The sequence below is a fragment of the Oncorhynchus keta genome, chromosome 12, assembly GCF_023373465.1.
Source record: "Oncorhynchus keta strain PuntledgeMale-10-30-2019 chromosome 12, Oket_V2, whole genome shotgun sequence".
NCBI lineage: Eukaryota > Metazoa > Chordata > Actinopteri > Salmoniformes > Salmonidae > Oncorhynchus > Oncorhynchus keta.
Window position 1 is genome coordinate 35,032,091 of NC_068432.1, and position 14,750 is coordinate 35,046,840.

General features: G+C 41.2%; 3 long non-coding RNA genes across 3 annotated transcripts; 2 read left to right on the top strand and 1 right to left on the bottom strand.

Annotated features, from left to right (window-relative positions):
- The first annotated feature begins 321 nt into the window (after window positions 1–321).
- LOC118391715 (uncharacterized) lies at window positions 322–4,280 on the top strand. The gene is made up of 3 exons (XR_004827202.2): window positions 322–509; window positions 1,340–1,412; window positions 4,021–4,280. It is a non-coding gene; the product is annotated as an uncharacterized LOC118391715 (long non-coding RNA).
- A 556-nt stretch (window positions 4,281–4,836) lies between these two features.
- LOC118391424 (uncharacterized) lies at window positions 4,837–11,499 on the top strand. Its single transcript, XR_004827137.2, has 6 exons — window positions 4,837–5,089; window positions 9,041–9,104; window positions 9,739–9,829; window positions 9,960–10,155; window positions 10,289–10,715; window positions 10,823–11,499. It is a non-coding gene; the product is annotated as an uncharacterized LOC118391424 (long non-coding RNA).
- A 93-nt stretch (window positions 11,500–11,592) lies between these two features.
- LOC118391425 (uncharacterized) lies at window positions 11,593–14,420 on the bottom strand. The gene is made up of 3 exons (XR_008060920.1): window positions 12,403–14,420; window positions 12,213–12,283; window positions 11,593–11,841 (listed from the first exon to the last, which is right to left on the bottom strand). It is a non-coding gene; the product is annotated as an uncharacterized LOC118391425 (long non-coding RNA).
- Between the last annotated feature and the right edge of the window lie 330 nt (window positions 14,421–14,750).

Sequence of the window (14,750 nt, forward strand, 5' to 3'; positions counted from 1 at the left end):
GCCTTTCACAATGGCATGCTGATTCTCTCCTCATTTGTTTAAATACATTTGACCATCACTTAATCGAACTTAATGGTTAATCACATAACCGTTTGGTAAACGTATAGATTTTAAACTGGTTTGTCTACTATAAATGGATTTTGAGAACTACAGAAATAAAATGTGTGCTTGTAAAGTATAAACATCTAAATGACATGTATGATACATGATAACAATACATAATGACTACTCGTTATTGCTAATTGATTTCACATAGTGGTCACCATATAAAAGGGTGTGTGTGAACACTTACAATTTATTTCAATCTCCCCAGCAGGATAAGAGAGGAAGAAATCAAAGAGTTTGTGGACAAGGGGCCCGTCAGAGAGGTGGGCATGGGCCCCATCAAAGAGGTCAGAGGTGGGCATGGGCCCCATCAAAGAGGTGGACATCAGAGAGGGAGGCAGACGAACACCGTGGGGGAAACATCTCCATGTGCGCAGCTATTTCTGAAGATGGTGTGGTAGGACGTATGTATGACATTACTTGGATCCTACAACTCTGCACATCTCATTGTGTTGAGCAGGCATGTCAAGGTGAAGTGGTTACCTATGTCATTGTGTTGAGCAGGCATGTCAAGGTGAAGTGGTTACCTATGTCATTGTGTTGAGCAGGCATGTCAAGGTGAAGTGGTTACCTATGTCATTGTGTTGAACAGGCATGTCAAGGTGAAGTGGTTACCTATGTCATTGTGTTGAGCAGGCATGTCAAGGTGAAGTGGTTACCTATGTCATTGTGTTGAGCAGGCATGTCAAGGTGAAGTGGTTACCTATGTCATTGTGTTGAGCAGGCATGTCAAGGTGAAGTGGTTACCTATGTCATTGTGTTGAGCAGGCATGTCAAGGTGAAGTGGTTACCTATGTCATTGTGTTGAGCAGGCATGTCAAGGTGAAGTGGTTACCTATGTCATTGTATGGGACAATGTCAGGTTCCACCATGCAGAGGTGGTTCAGGCATGGTTTCGGGCCCATCCCTGATTTGTGACCTTATACCTGCCCCCATACACTCCTTTCCTCAACCATATTGAGGATTTTTTTGTGGCATGGAGGTGGAAGGTTGATCGAATAACAAGACTGTGCAAAACTGTCATCAAGGCAAAGGGTGGCTACTTTGAAGAATCTAAAATATATTTTGATTTGTTTAACACTTTCTTTGGTTACTACATGATATTTCATAGTTTTGATGTCTTCACTATTCTACAATGTAAAAAATAGTCCAACAAATTAAGAAAAACCCTCAAATGAGTAGGTGTGTCCAAACTTTTGACTGGTACTGTATGGGAATGTGTGTGTGTGTCCAGGCTAATACTCCTGCGGGTGCAGCTGATAGTGTGCTCTGCTCTGAGGGAATGGCCACTTCCACTGGCTTCCAGGGTAAAACAGCATCACCCATCTCTGTCCTTAAGCTTTCTACCCCCTACAGCGGTATAAGGCACTGCATCTCAATGTTAGAGGCGTCACTACAGATGATGGTTCGATTCCAGGCTGTATCACAACCGGCCGTGATTGGGAGTCCCATAGGGCAGCGCACAATTGGCCCAGTGTTGTTAGGCCGTCGTTGTAAATAAGAATTTGTTTTTAACTGACTTGCCTAGTTACATAAATTAAATAAACAAATATCCTGCATCTGTGACCTCATTTCCTATTTACTCAGACATGCAGAAACACCCTGTGACCACAGCATCGTTTCATTTGCAGTTGTTCAATTAGCCTTAAAACAGCCCTGTCATTTTATCCATGTATTCAACATCACAGTTCACTCTGTAGCACACAGAGCCCTACTGTTCACCTCAGTGAATATTTCAAACAGTGTGTGCCAATAAATGTATTAGCCTATGAATAAAAAATACAAACTTAAAATCTGAACTTGATTTGTCCCCTAAAGTAAATTAGACATCTGTATTCTTTAAGACAAAATTGGACAGTCACTATGCATAGTGTCATATAATAACCATTTGAACGTACAGCGACTTTTATGAAGAATATTGAATCATGTCTTGACAATACCCATGAGTGCCATTCTTCAATATGAATAAGGGCTTTGAATGGTAAATGAGGTTACCATACCAACCCCTTGTCTTATATGATATCAAATACATGGAGAAATGTTCTCCCAGTAACGGTTGTTGCTGCCAGACTTAAACAATGCAAAACACACTAATTAATTCATAAATTAGCTAATCGATCAAAGGGAAATTACTTTCATCCCCTTGAGCTTGTGACAGAAGAATAATTTGGAAAGGGCCCCTCCGCATTTAGTCTATCAGGACTCCTTATGCATATGAATGTTTTACAGTAATACAGAACATTTTCTTCTGCTAAAAGATAATGTACTCATTCTTTTAGGCTTACTTAATTTGTGTTAAACCATCTTTTGCAGTTCTTACTGATAGTACTGCAAGTTTCATTCGTCAATCATAGACAGAGAATAATACACCCTCATTGTAATATATTCTCAAAGTCTGAAATGGTTCTATAGATAGACACAGAAAAAGACCCCCACATCAGCATGATGATAATGATAGAATTAGTGTATGACCAGCCTAATTAGAAATAGAAAATGTACTCTTAAGTTTTAAAATCACTTTGTAGAATCAATCCACAATGGGGTTATATTCATTAGAAAATAATGACTTTCCAAAGCAGAATCTCTTTGATGAAGCAATTAACCACAACCAGGAAGAGAGAGCATTAAGTGAATTTCAACAGCAAAACTCAAAGGACAGTCACTCATCTGAACTTGTTTAGCTATGTTTAAATTTAGATTAGATTACCATTCTCAAACAGTCATTTTGCAGGATGTTAATTCTCCCCTTTCACTCAAAAATATTCTGCAGCAGTACTGTATGTCAGCATGTTTACAATATAGTATGTAAAATATATCCATGCTATATTGGCAAACTACATTTATTCTTCCTAATGTACAGTAAATCATAAGATTTTCTAGTCTCCCACTAAAAATGAAATTCTAGCATGAAGTGAAATTCTGTATAAAGAGATTGAGAAAATCAAATAGAGCTATAATTCGGTCAGACAAATGGGGTTAAATGTTCCTCTAGCTAGCAAGATTTAACGCACGCACGCACGCACGCACGCACGCACACACACACACACACACACACACACACACACACACACACACACACACACACACACACACACAGCTTAAATGCTTTATATAAACAGAACATTTTGTTTTCAATTAATTCTTGATGAAGCAGTGAAAAATCATCATCTTGATTATGTTGTTTAATCCCCCTAAAAGAGAAACAACAAGGAGAGAGATGGGGATTATTTTTAATCCAGGGAGCCGCTTGGCAAAAACAATAGCATGACCAAGGGGACACACCGAGGGATGCAAATATGGATACATTTTGTCTGCCGAATATAACAAAGAGAAACAACATGCGGAAGCTGTCTGTGCAATCTGTGAAAGGCTTTTAGGGAATGGAGGAAAAATGAAATATAGATTGAAAACCATCTACGTGATTACATTTACCCTGAAAGGCTGAGACAGATGTCTTCGAGCTTATATTAATCAATACAAAACTATAAAGCATGATGATAATCTAATCACTGCATTACCATGTTAGCTCTCCACATTGGAAAACTGGTGTTACAAAAGCCAATATGAATATAGGCCAAACCAGGATACAAATATGGCATTTTTGTCATTTTGGTTAATGTTCATGCTAAAATTATATTTGTTAGGCATTGTTTTCATATTTATCTAATACAGCAAACAACATCTGCTTAGCTTGAATGATCAACACTATATATATATATATATGGCTTACCTCGGGCCAAAACCGGACGACGCTGAGCCAATTGGGACTCCCAAACATGGCAGGATGTGATGCAACCTGGATATAACGCTATAACATATGTTCAGACTGTTTACACTCAGGTCTATTCACTAAAAGATACTCTCAACTTTTTAACCAAGACCCCCTGTGCTTTCCCAACTCCCATCCTATCTCAGTCATGCCATTTTGCTGCTGGTTGACTGTCTCTCACTGCTGAGGATGTCAGGCCTTCCCCCTCCCTCTACAGTGTCCTCATCAGAGCGGAATGAACCTGGCGCTGACACTAATAAAGAATACCATCTGTGCCTGGCAGGCGGAAGGAAAGAGGCGAGTGAACCAATGAACTTCTCTGTAGCATCGTTTCTCTCACCCCATGCCACTGGCTCCCCTGAGCTCTGTCATGATGAAAGGGGAAGAGTGGTGCAGGGGTAATTAAATTCCAGCAGGGGTCAGAGGCGACCCCGATAGCACTGTCTGTAACAGGGTCAGCAGAGACAATATGACTGTGAGGTTTAGAAATGCCAAAGAGTCTAATTGTGGAAAAAGCATTATCTTCAAATCGCTCCATCTCTCAGACGATCACATACAGTTCAACAATATGCGTACTGTACTCAACAGTACCTATGGGGATGAAAATAGCCCCCTGGTCTCATGTAGTGGAGAGGTGAAGTTGTATTATCATACAATTTATCTCTGAGAGAAGACTTGTAGTCATTTTTTAAATGTTTATATAATTTGTATCTCTACATCTGTGTTCATTGCGCCTTTTTTATTTTCTGTATGGTTGAGAATCCACTTTCAGCTTCAAATTGTTCCTCCTGAGTGGCACAATGGTACGAGGCACTGTGAGGCAGACACCCTGGTTCGACTCCAGACTGTATCACAACCAACTGTGATTGGGAGTCTCATAGGCCGACACTCAGTTGGCCCAGTGTTGCCCGGTGTAAGCCGTCAGTTGTAAATAAGAATTTGTTCATAACTGACTTGCCTTGTTATAAAGGTCAAACAAATGTGGAATTATGATGCGAGTCTGTGATAATGTATTGACAAATATATTTATAACAAACCCTCTTCTGTTTGTGGCATTGCCACCTGCTGGTTTACATTGCCTCTCACAACCATACTTCACTCCACAATTAGTTTTACGAGATTACGCATCTCGAATACGCCAAGGATGGTTGACTGGATTGTGGACCGCCAAGGCTGGGGAAAAAAAGATCAGGACTACGAGCACGAGTCTGTGAAGTAAGATATCAATTTAACTGATTACAAAATGTATTCAAGAAAGTTTACAATACCATTTATTTAAGTTAAATAAATGTTTGGCTCGTAATGTAATTTGGCTTTACAGCCACTGTAAGAGACTCATGACATTAGCTGGGGTGGCTAGGTAGGTAAAAGTTAGCTGTGGTAGCCTAACGTTAGCTACAATCGCAATGGAAATGTATACCTAGCAACACTAACGTTATGTTTATCAAAACGATTATGGGGCACAGGGGCAGCTATTGTGAGAACTGGGTCGGCCTAAGTACGTGTCGTAGCCTAAATAATTAATATTATACTGTTTATTGGTTATGTGAATGAAAATGCCATCGAGCTGCAAAGCACATTGAATTGAATGACGCCACACACACAGGGCGCATTCGATTATGCTGAACCGCAAGGCACGGGTCTATGCCCGGTACATGAAAGGGAAAAAGATGTGAGGGGGGAGTGACCTTTTCAATTCGAACAAAACTCTGCGCTGCTTGGTCATGTTTTCAACAAGTCAGCATGGTGCATAGTCCAGAAACAAACATCTATTTTCTATCAAATATAAGTCTTATACTCTTAAATATACTCTTTTTCATTTATTAAAAGCAATCACTTTTACATGTGACCCTTTTTAATGTATTTTTTATTTCACCTTTATTTAACAAGGTTGAATAAATAACAAGATAAACAAGATAAAGCAAAGCAGTTCGACACATACAACAAAACAGTTCAAATCAAAATCAAAGTTTATTTATCACATGTGCCGAATACAACAGGTGTTGTTGACCTTACAGTGAAATTCTTACTTACAGGCTCTAACGGTTAGAGTCTAACCAATAGTGCGGAGAGAGAGAGAAAAAGTGTGTGTGTGTGTGTGTGTGTGTAGGTAAGTAAAGAAATAAAACAACAGTAAAAAGACATTTGAAAATAAGAGTAGCAAGGCTACAGTATATCACAAAAGTGAGTACACCCCTCACATTTTTATAAATATTTGAGTATATCTTTTCATGTGACAACACTGAAGAAATGACACTTTGCTACAATGTAAAGTAGTGAGTGTACCGCTTGTATAACAGTGTAAATTGGCTGTCCCCTCAAAATAACTCAACACACAGCCATTAATGTCTAATCCGCTGGCAACAAAAGTGAGTACACCCCAAGGTGAAAATGTCCAAATTAGCCATTTCCCTCCCCGGTGTCATGTGACTTGTTAGTGTTACAAGGTCTCAGGTGTGAATGGGGAGCAGGTGGGAAATAACCACTCAAAGGCTCAGAGCGAGTGACATTTGAAATGCTATTAGCGCACGCTAACTAGCCAGCCATTTCACTTCGGTTACACCAGCCTCATCTCGGGAGTTGATAGGCTTGAAGTCATAAACAGCAATGCACAACTTAGAGCTGCTGGCAAAACGCAAAGAAAGTTCTGTTTGAATGTTTACGGCCTGCTTCTCCCTACCACCGCTCAGTTAGATACTTAAATACTTGTATGCTTGTGTATGCTCAGTCAGATTATACGCAACGCTGGACACGCTAGATAATATCAAGTAATATCATCAACCATGTGTAGTTAACTAGTGATTATGATGGTTTTCATAAGATACGTTTTTAATGCTAGCTAGCAACTTACCTTGGCCCTACTGCATTCGCGTAACAGGCAGTCTCCCTGTGGAGTGCAACAAGAGAGAGGCAGATTGTTATAGCGTTGGACGAGTTAACTGTAATGTTGCAAGATTGGATCCCCCGACAAGGTGAAAATCTATTAGTTCTGCCCCTGAACGAGGCAGTTAACCCACAGTTCCTAGGCCGTCATTGAAAATAAGAATGTGTTCTTAACTGACTTGCCTAGTTAAATAAAGATTAAATAAAGCTGTAAAAAAAAAAAAACGGCCAAATCGGTGTCCCAAAATACCAATTTCCGATTGTTATGAAAACTTGAAATAGGCCCTAATTAAGCGGCCATTCCGATTAATCGGTCGACCTCTAGTACAGGCACAGTGATTGGTAAGCTGCTCAGACAGCTGATACTTAAAGTTAGAGAGGGAGATATGACTCCAGCTTCGGAGATTTTTGCAATTCGTTCCAGTCATTGGCAGTAGAGAACTGGATGGAAAGGCGGCCAAAGTAAGTGTTGGCTTTAGGGATGACCAGTGAGCTGAGATAAGGCGGGGCTTTACCTAGCAAAGACTTATAGATGACCTAGATCAGTGGGTTTGGCGGCTGATATGTAGTGAGGGCCAGCCAACGAGAGCATACAGGTCGCAGTAGTGGGTAGTATATGGGGCTTTGGTGACAAAATGGATGGCACTGTGATAGACTACATCCAGTTTGCTGAGTAGTGTTGGGGGCTATTTTGTAAATGACATCGCCGAAGTCAAGGATCGGTAGGATAGTCAGTTTTACGAGGGTATGTTTGGTGGCATGAGTGCTTTGTTGCGAAATAGGAAGCCGATTCTAGATTTAATTTTGGATTGGAGATGCTTAATATGAGTCTGGAAGGAGAGTTTACAGTCTAACCAGACACCTAGGTATTTGTAGTTGTCCACATATTCTAGGTCAGAACCGCCCAGAGTAGTGATGCTAGTCGGGCAGGCGGGTGTGGGCAGCAATCGGTTGATGAGCATGCACTTAGTTTTACTAGCATTTAAAAGCAGTTGGAGACCACGGAAGGAATGTTGTATGGTGTTGAAGCTCGTTTGGAGGTTTATTAACACAGTGTCCAAAGAAGGGCCAGATGTATACAAAATGGTGTCGTCTGCGTAGAGGTGGATCAGAGAATCACCAGCAGCAAGAGCGACATCATTGATATATACAGAGAAAAGAATCGGATTGAACCCTGTGGCACCCCCATAGAGACTGTCAGAGGTCCGGACAACAGGCCCTCCGATTCGAAACACTGAACTCAATCTGAGAAGTAGTATGTGAACCAGGTGAGACAGTCATTTGAGAAACCAAGGCTATTGAGTCTGCCGATAAGAATGCAGTGATTGACAAAGTCGAAAGCCTTGGCCAGGTCGATGAAGACGGCTGCACAGTACTATCTTTTATCGATGGCGGTTATATCGTTTAGGACCTTGAGCGTGGCTGAGGTGCATCCATGACCAGCTCGGAAACCAGATTGCATAGTGGAGAAGGATACCAATATATTGGAGTGATCCATATAGCTCACATAACCGTGGTTGCGTACGTAACCTTGGTTTCTAATGTTTGGTATACTCAGTGTATACAGTCATGCCCGATTCGGAGTATGGGGGGGTCGTCCAAGTAGGGAAAACATTTAATCACAGGTAAGACATTTAAAGCACCCGATTACATTTGAATGAAACCTTCCATAAATGCTCCTGTAGAAGTGGACAGAAAGTGACTTTTTGGACCTGAATGACAAAACATTCAAGAGATAAAGGTGCTCAAAGTTGACCCAATTTGCATACCCCACTATACCATGAGACTTCATCACTGGAAAAGATTAACGGTTGATATTATTTGACAAACAGCATTGTCAAACTATTTTATAATTTCAGGAGAGAAAAAAATGTACAAACGTGTTACTTTTTTAACCTGTAGTGTCAATTATCTAACAACAGAAAAACACATTTTGAGAAATCATGTTCGCATGTGTTGGAGCTTAGACCCTATTTTACATCAGCAAAGTTTTTTGTTGTTGCTCCCGCTATCGGTTGAAACTTGAGACACAACATTCTCTTGAATACATAGTGGGTGTTATGTCCCATGCTGAATAGCCATCATTTCTGAACAGGTTACCTATACATTTAACAACACAGCAGCTACATACATACATACATACATACATACATACATACATACATACATACATACATACATACATACATACATACATGTATGTATATATATATATGTGTATGAATTTCATGCCAGAAACTGCACACTTTAGAAGACTAAATAGTTGTATTACTGCTTTTACAGGTGATATGCGAGAGGAAAAGCATAACCTCTGTCATAAAAAAGAAGATCAATGAATATTTGGAGGGTAAGTTTAGATGGTTGCCAATGCTGGCTAGTGCAAATTCCAACTTGTGAACACATTGCTAACCTTTAACCTTGCTGACACGGAACGGTGCTATGTTCCCTTGCTGAGGGATACCAACAACAGCTTCCAGCCTGTGATTGGCTTGCCATGGTCTCCAAGCCCATTGGAGGTGGATTTTAATTCGCTGAGATCTGCAGTGGTCGGGAGTCCCATAGAGCCAATCATGACTGTGAAAGCTTTTGTGGGACCACTCAGTCCTTCTACACCATCATTTGAAATCATATTCATTCTCAATAACTTGGAGTATTGGTATTACAATTTACCCCTAATGGTGAAGGTACATAAGGCTGTCAGAATTTAGATATGATTTCATTGTTTTAGCACTATCCAGAGTTTTTAAACTCTGGCGCGCGACAATGCGACAATAAATCAGCACAATTTATTTTTGGTTTGCTGACGTCTTTCAGCTGACATTGGGACCATGTATACAGTGCCAATTTTGATACAAAAAAAGAGTAATGTACAATACAGCGAACAAGGCTTTTGTGGTAAGTGCATGGAGGCTGCCATCTGTATGCACCTCCACTATTCTATGTCTCTAAATGTTACAAGCCAGTAACTGTTTGTCTTCCAGGCAGATGAGTTCCACAGACTAAGGAAAACTCCACCCAGGGATCGAGCAGAGTATTTCCACCGTATTCTCAAATCTGACCCTGTGTTGGGAGGTGAGTGAACAGAATAATAATAACGACAGTGGGCAAATGACCATGATTGGGATTAAACAAAACAGCATTTGGGTCCCAAAGGGAACAGACATAGTACAGTGTATATTATCTGAGTGATCCCTATTGTCAGGGAGGTTGCACATGATATGGCGCATCCTTGGGCAGAGTACTGGGACTTCCTGGATAGCTTCATTGACCTGTCTACAGAGGAGGGACTGAGGTTGGAGGAGTATCTGGATAGGAAGGACCAGACTGAGCGTTCCCTAGAAGTATATGGGAAGACAGAGGGGACTGGTGCTGGATTTAAAACATCAAACCCTCCAAAGGTAAGAACTTCCATAGCAAACCTTAGAAACATTGATTGTATGTGATAACATTGTATTATTAAAGGCTTAAAATTATAGTGGGAAATTCCCCAAAAATAATCTACAATTCATCATGTGGTTGATGTCATTCCAGAGGAGCAGAACCAGAGCCATGTCCTGATCAACAACACCCTGAATGACAGAATGTCTCCATCACAAAGGAGAAAAGTTTCCAGTCTTCTGTGTGTAAACTCCTGCCAGAGTTTGAGAAATCTAGCCTAAAGGATGGCTCTGTCCAAGTGGAGGACCAGGAGGAGGTAAAGAGTGTTGAGGGCCGTCTGGCTCCCTCTACCCAGGAAAGAGGAACTGGACCTGGGGGGTGACAGTTTCTGGAGGACCTGGGAGGGGAGTCAGGTGAAGAGGCAGGTGGAGGAGCTCTCCAACCCCAGCTCAGAGGAGTACCACCAAGTTAGACAATGAGGTCCTGTCTGCAATGAATAACATGGAGATTGACCCTGAAACCCCTGCATTACTAAGTGGAGGAAGACCATTATGGCCTATCCCTCTTCACAGTGGCTAAGGTGAGTTAGATACCTATTCTGTTTCTTTATGCTGTGTCAACAGACTTATACCTGTATTGTCTTCGATGCTCCAGGTGGTTCATTCTGCTGATGTTGTGTATTTCCAGGCCGACAAGGAGGAAAAGCTTGACTGGGACACCAAACTGTTCTCCCAGCAGGCTCAGCTTTTGCAGCCCAGGCCCCCACACTCCTGCTCAGAGCTGTTGCACCCAGACCATCCTCTGCAGGACCCTTTCCACAGGGAAACCACAAGAAAACAGGATGTCACATCGCAGGATCTGAAGGTGGTGTTGCACATACAAAAGGGAAAGTTGGCCAACATCCTGCACCACCACAGCAGGTCCATAGTCTAACAACTGACTTTATAACCCAGGCAGTGCTTATTTTACCCTTGTGCTGGTTTCCATTTGTACAACTCTTTAGCCTGTTCTATGCAAGGCACTGCTCCACTTAACACTATTTACTGATCAGGTAGCTATTCAACAGCACTAATGCTGCCTGCCTCTACATGCATGTCCTCAATGCAAGCATTCTCTTCTGGCGGATAGCATAGCTACATATTACACTTTCAACTTGAAGTTACCTAATGGTGTACACTTTTCCCAGTGCCTATGTAATGTGTGTGTATACAAGATGCTTTATACATTAAATGTTCAAATAATGCTTTTGTATTGTTAATCACTATTACCTTATTCCAGAGATACATTTGGAGAGTTTTAAATTGTTTTAATTTATACCTATACACAAGAATGACTATGGCTGTATTCAGATAACCGTTTATTCATAAAATGTAATAAGCATGATCAAATAAATCAATTTACAATCAAAAGATACTGTAAAGGACATTATTTCAAATGTTTTTCCATACAAAACTCTAGTCAAAAGAAAGTTTTGCCCACGTTGGGAATCAATCTTGTCGAGGAGAAATGTTTGCTTCAAATGATGTGGCAGCAGAAGGTCAGGTTACATGGGGTCAGCCAATAGTGGTGGAGTGTCAGTAAGTTTTTCAGGAGGCATAAAGCCCGAGTCGCCCGTCCTCAGTCCCACCCTGCCACTCGGTGATCCAGGTGATGCTGCCGTTATTCAGGCCCAGCCGCCGCCAACCTTCTGGGGGAAACTGCAGAGCCTTGGATCAACCAAGAGAAACCGTTCCATATTGTAAGAACATTTGCCCTCACAATCAATGCCTAAAGAAATGTCCCTATTAAAAACATTACCATAGGAAACCAGGACCTTGGACTAGATTATTAGAGACTGCTGAGCATCAACTAGTAGATTATACAGAGCATATCTTCTTTGTTTTTCACACCTTTACAGTAATCAATGAATTTCTTGAATGTTCACCTCACTGAGGACAATCACTCACTATGCATTAGCTGAGCTATGCTCTGCTTGTGAAAAGAAATGCAACTCCATTCCTAGGGTGTTGTTGATTGACGTGAGGCACTGACCTGCACACAAAGTGAAAAACATTTGTGTGGCAGACAAGGATCTTACATCTGTCCTCTGCTTGCTGTCTGCACGGTGGATGTAGCGACGGATCGAGGTAGCCTTCCATCTTCATGATACTGCAAAAACCAAAGAACCAGTACAGGGTGTAAGGGAAAGTTATGACAGATATCTAATTTTGCACAGTGCTAAACACAGATTGCTTTGAATCTCAAGAGCTAAATATATTGTATCTCACAAGAAAAAGGTGAAGTGGGTAATTGCATCTATCTCCGGGATTAAGCACAGCCATCACTCAACACAGTCAGATTTCCAGGTGGCACAGGCTCAATAGGAGCATTCTCTCTAAGCAGGTCACAGCTCACTTGATCCAACTTTAATGCAGAGAGAAACAGACAAGTTCAATGGTTAGGACACTTCAGACTGGAGGCTTAGAATGAGTGGTGTCCTGTTGTTTGAATGAAATTAGAGTTTAATGTTGAGGTTGCAAAAACGAATCCCCGAGCTGACAAGGTAAAAATCTGTCGTTCCGCCCCAGAGCAAGGCAGTTAACAAACTATAGTTTTGGCAAGTCGGTTGGGACATCTACTTTTTGCATGACACAAGTCATTTTTCCAACAATTGTTTACAGACAGATTATTTCACTGTATCACAATTCCAGTGGGTCAGAAGTGTACATACACTTAATTGACTGTGCCTTTAAACAGCTTGGAAAATTCCATAAAATTATGTCATGGCTTTAGAAACTTCTGATAGGCTAATTGGCATAATTTGAGTCAATTGGAGGTGTGCCTGTGGATGTATTTCAAGGCCTACCTTCAAACTCACTGCCTCTTTGCTTGACATTGTGGGAAAATCAAAAGAAATCAGCCTCAGAAAAAAAAGACCTCAGAAAAAATATTGTAGACTTCCACAAGTCTGGTTCATCCTTGGGAGCAATTTCCAAACATCTGAAGGTACCATGTTCATCTGCACAAACAATAGTACACAAGTATAAACACCATGGGACCACGCAGCCGTCATACCGCTCAGGAAGGAGACGCGTTCTGTCTCCTAGAGATGAACGTACTGTGGTGCAAAAAGTGCAAATCAATCCCAGAACAACAGCAAAGGACATTGTAAAGATGCTGGAGGAAACAGGTACAAAAGTATCTATATCCACAGGAAAACAAGTCCTATATTGACATAACCTGAAAGGCCACTCAGCAAGGAAGAAGCCACTGCTCCAAAACTGCCATAAAAATGCCAGAATACGGTTTGCAACTGCACATGGGATAAAGATCGTACTTTTCGGAGAAATGTCCTCTGGTCTGATGAAACAAAAATAACTGTTTGGCCATAATGACCATAGTTATGTTTGGAGTAAAAAGGGGGAGGCTTGCAAGCTGAAGAACACCATCCCAACCTTGAAGCACGGGGGTGGCAGCATCATGTTGTGGGGGTGCTTTGCTGCAGGAGGGACTAGTGCACTTCACAAAATAGATGGCATCATGAGGGAGGACAATTATGTGATAACTGGAAGCAACATCTCAAGACATCAGTCAGGAAGTTAAAGCTTGGTCGCAAATGACCCCAAAGCATACTTTCAAAGTTCCGGCAAAATGGCTTAAGGAAAACAAAGTCAAGGTATTGGAGTGGCCTTCACAAAGCCCTGACCTCAATCCCATTGAAAATGTGTGGGCAGAACTGAAAAAGTGTGTGCGAGCAAGGAGGCCTTGCTCTGTCAGGAGGAATGGGACAAATTTCATCCAACTTATTGTGGGAGGCTTGTGGAAGGCTACCCAAAACGTTTGACGCAAGTTAAATAATTTAAAGGCAATGCTACCAAATACTAATTGAGTGTATGTAAACTTCTGACCCACTGGGAATGTGATGAAAGAAATAAAAGCTGAAATAAATCATTCTCTCTGTCACGTGCTTTAGGTCAGGGCGTGACTCGGGGGTGTTCTACTCGTTATATTTCTATGTGGGTGTTTTAGTATGGTTCTCAATTAGAGGCAGGTGATTTTTGTTGTCTCTAATTGGGGATCATATTTAAGTTGTCAATTGCCCCCTCCTGCATTGTGGGATATTGTTTTCAGTTAGTGTCTAAGTGCGCGCTGTACTGGATGTTTGTTTATTCTTTGTTGGTTTTGTGAAGTTTCACTTTGTAATAAAGTATTTGGAACTCTACGCGCCTTGGTCCGTACCTTTCGACGAACGTGACACTTTCTAATATTATTCTGACATTTCACATTCTTAAAATAAAGTGGTGATCCTAACTGACCTAAGACAGGGACTTTTTACTAGGATTAAATGTCAGGAGTTGTGAAAAACCGAGTTTAAATGTATTTGGATAAGTTGTATGTAAACTTCCGACTTCAACTATATGTACAGTATGTACCTGCTCAAAGCTATAGAGAAAACAATGATATCTCTATATTATATCTCTAAACGTAGGACCCGTCAGGGGTGGTAGGACAGCTGTTGAAGGGGACATACCGTGTCAGGGGTCCTCCAGAAGGTGATGCTGCTCCTGAGATCTGCCAACTGGTACATCAGCCCCCTGTGACATTCTCGACATCTCCTGCACAAGGTATTTAGTCT